Source organism: Hakea prostrata, chromosome 2 (assembly GCF_041222555.1).
Source record: "Hakea prostrata isolate BN-2017 chromosome 2, UWA_Hpros_2, whole genome shotgun sequence".
Lineage (NCBI taxonomy): Eukaryota > Viridiplantae > Streptophyta > Magnoliopsida > Proteales > Proteaceae > Hakea > Hakea prostrata.
In genome coordinates this window covers 13106158-13110602 of record NC_142601.1, presented here as the reverse complement: position 1 = coordinate 13110602, position 4445 = coordinate 13106158, and positions in this window count along the sequence as shown.

Sequence of the window (4445 nt, the reverse complement as noted above, 5' to 3'; positions counted from 1 at the left end):
TTCAAAATGGTAGTAGATTCAAATTGTTCATATAGATATATTGCCTTCTAGTAATTTAGTATTGCCTTTTGTCTATAGATGTTAGTTGGGAGAATGTCCCCACCTATACTTACTCTGTTTTCATGACAATTTGCAGTCATTGCACAGCAGCCATGGCTGGTTGTTGCATCATAGAGGTAAAATGTAGCATAGTGTGATTCTGATCGATGTTTTAGAAGATAGACTTGGCAATTGATCAAGTTTATGGTTGGTGGTCTGGTTACTGCAGAACCATTTATCTTTCCGGCCCAATTAGTCAGAAGGGGAATTAAAGGGAAGGAAAGTGAAAATTTCATACCCAAAAAGGAAACAACTGTAATAATTATCTCATGTGATGGTGTTAGTTAAATTTTAAGACAGTAATGTTACATTTGCTGAAAATCAAAGGAGAATTGGATTTCAGGTAAAGTGATATTAATAACTAAGTTGATCATAGGGATAATTATTTTTGTCTCCTTATACTATAGTTTAATTTATTATTTTTTTTCCTATATTTTTTGAAATTATTAATTTAATCTTAAATTTCACCTGTAATTACTGTTCTCTTACTGTTAAACTCTGTTAACTACAGTTTACTCCCAACCGTTAAACTCCGTTTGTTAAGTGATGATGTGGTAATTTTTATTTATTTAAATTTTTTAAAATAATCCTTAGTTTTATTTTACTTATTTATACTTTATGTTAGATTATATTATTACTTTAATAATTAGGAAAAAATTAACCTTAATTAAGTAGCTTCTTATTTTTTAATTTTTGAATTTTTTAATTTAATTTCAATTTGTTGTTGCTTATTAGTTTTTGTATTCACTTTCCAATTTGATGTTATTAATTTTAAAAAGTTCCCATTTTCATTTATTTACTATCTAATTTGGTATTATCAATTCTAAGTTCATTTTCTTAGCAAAAAATTATAATTTAGGTAATTTTTTTTTGGAATTCAAAATAATAATAAATACAACTCTAAAATTGGTTTTTTATAGGTTTTTTTTTTTTTTCCTTCTAAATGAGGATATTATATTTTGACTTCAATTTTAAAAGGACAAAATGAACATTAAATATTCAACTGTAATGGTTTATTAACATTGTTAGAACTGAGGGGGCAATAATAATTTTATAAAAAATAAGGTTCTTTTAGTAATTAAAGTATAATACAGGGGGCAATAGTAATTATCCCTTGGTCATATTATTGCATGGATTGGTGAGTAGAAATGATTACAGGGGTCCACATTTTCCTGTATCTTGGCAACCAAATTCTCGGGAATTTCTGAAGGCTCAGATCGTGATATGACCATATGGTATGATCCTTTCGACCAAGGTTTAAAATATTAGTTTGTATCGTATTGTGTTGGCCGATATATATCGGTATTGCAAGCATGCGATACGATGCAGGTCGATACATGTCTAAAATTTTTCTTCTTTGTATGGTCTCTTGTGTCTCTCAATGTATTGGCTGATATGTGCGATATAATGCGATAAACACCAATACATAGTGATATGATGTGATACACAATGATATATACCCATAAGTATCCGTCTAGCTTAAAAGAGGGAAAAAACCTGGTTTTGTAACAAGTTGTATACTCTTGCATTTTGTACTATTTGTGACTAACTTGTCCATTAACATTGAATCTTGTACATGGGAAAATTTTTCTTGGATTTGCACATCCCTAAAACTTAGGGGAACTTAATGTTTGGACTGAAGAATGTGTTATATCGAAGAGAACAACTTCTAAACCCCTTAGGCCTTGGACATACACTAAAATATTCGTTTGGCACCAATTCAAGCAAAGATGTGAGGTGAAACCTTGAATCTGTGAAGGTGTGAATTGCTTCAGGGCAATCTGCAAGCCATGTGACTAGCTGTTGCAAGATAATGGGTTGGACATATGAGCCTCTCAATTGAAAGATAATTTTTTGTTCTTATGACAATTTTCCTTCTTTCTCAAGATAGAGTCTACTGTTTTCTATTTAAATTAGATTACTTTCAAAGGTATTTTGATAATTTCTATTCTCTTATTCATCCATCGATACATATCTTCGATAAGCTATGATACAAACCAAAACATTTCTTAAGATCACCCCACCGATACATTAACGATATGCAATACTATAAACCTTGCTTTCAACCAAAGGCTGGTTTGCATGGTAGGGAGTTTCGGTGAAATTCACCTAGTTTGAAAGGTAGCGAACTGAAATTGGGGGCAAAGACAATATTTACCAAATATTGCCAAAAAATCGGCGATTTTCCAATGAACCAGCGAAATACAAGCAAAAATTGTTGAAATTTCTCCGGATATCTATTTCTTTCATTCAAACCATCTTCATCTCTAAAAGCTACAGGAAAAACCCCTAATCTCTGTTACCTAACAGATTACAGAAGAACCCCTCTTTGTTTATCAAAATTTTTGATTAAGAAGAAGAAGAAAATGGCTTTGGTTGCACCAAAGCCCTAAAAAAAAAGCAAGAAGAAACCCTTCTTCATTTCTCAAATTTTTTGATTAAGAAGAAGAAGAAAAAATGGCTCTAATTGTACTAAAGCCCTAAATTGTTGCTACATCTGATCATCGGCTTTCCGTTATCTTCTTCTCCTCCTCCCTTGTCTTGTTTTGTTTCACTAATAGTTTACCGGATTAAATTGGTCCATCGTCAACTGATTAACTTCCTCTTTGCACTCGTTAGCGATCGGACTTTGTTTCAAAAATTTTCTTTAAATAGATGAACTTCCTCTCTACATTGGCTTAGAAGTCAAAACTTGGGTTTCATGCTTGGAATCTTGAATTGACTAATTTAAAGTTTTAAACCCTGTTTACACAAAAGGCCAAATACATACAATGAATCAATGACGTAACCTATTTAATATTTTAATGTACTCGGATGATGTGACCAAATGGTCCCATAGAGAAGAAGCCTCGTGAAGGCTCCTGAAGAGTCGAGATCCCCACCGATATACCTTGAAATGTTTGCAAAATGTTGCCGATATTTCGGGGTTTTGCTCTTTTCGACAACCAACGAACCATTGATTATTACCGATATTTCTTACCTTGGTTTGGTACAATAAGGAGCAATGCATCACTGAGTTCGTTGTTGAATGTGTAATTTTTTTTTCTTTTTTTTTTAATAAAAGTGTGTTAAATTGTGTTTAGGGGTTTTTTGGAATGTCGGCCGTAATACATTCAATAATTTATTTTGGACAATAATTACGATTAAATTCTTTTTTTTTTGAACTAATAAAGGTTTTTAGTATGTTTAAGGATGTTCTATGATAAAATGGAAATTCTGAAAACCCTACAAAAATTACCTCCAAAATTAAATGAACTTTTTCAGCCTGATATGTTGGTTGGACCAAATTAATTTTTTATTTGTTTTGTTTTTTTGTTGGTCCTGCGTAACCTCATTCATTCTAAAAAAAAAAAAAAATAAAAAAATTGAGACCAAATAAAGTCAAATGTGAAACGGGATTTTGATCACCTTGGTCTTATCTTCGAATCTGGAAACGTTAACTTTTAACATATGTATGACACGTGTATCAGATCTTAGGGTCCAGATCTTGCCGCATGGCATTTCCAAAAGGGTTGTTGGTAGGTGGCCTGCTAACCTAGACGATCTACGCATACTGCTGCGTTGGCACTCAGGGTAAGAGGATTGTGATAAACATGAAAAATCAAGTCAAACCGTAGAAGATGGCCCCACAAAGCCATCTACATTGCTTACGTGGCCTAATCAAATCCTCCCACCTGGTCCGTGATAGGTTCCCTTTTCAGCGTTGACTTCCCTGTTCAAAGAAACTAGCACGAGATCAATATGATGACGTGGAGAACGTTTAGGTTGGGTTGCCATGATTTTTTTTTTCTTTTTTCCTAGTTAAAGTCCCTTTTCTCCTCGATATATTGAGAAACCCTTGTGAGTTTTAATGCCCTTGGGTATTTCCCATTCACCTTTGGTGGATGAAATTAAAGACACTTTGTTCTCCTTCGATCCACATAAAACATTTAGAATGGATGGTTGTAACACCTGCTTTTACCAAAAGAATTGGGAATTGCTTAAATTAGGCTTATGCCATTTTGTTTATAATTTTTTTCTCACCTCTGAATTATCTTTTGGCATTAACCATACCCTTGTATATTTTATTCCAAAAATTGAATCCCCTGTAAAAGTGGTGGACTTTCGACCCATCAGTTTATGCAATGTTATTTATAAACTCTTAGCAAAAATCCTTGCTAGAAAGACTCAAACTTGTTTGCATAACATCGTCTCTCTGTGTCAAGGCACTTTTGTCCCCAATAGACAAATCACGGATAACATAATGATTGCACATGAAATTTTCCACTTTATGAGCATAACTAGATCAAAAACTGGATATGTCCAAAGCTTATGACAGAGTTGAATGGGGAGTCTTATTAATTTGT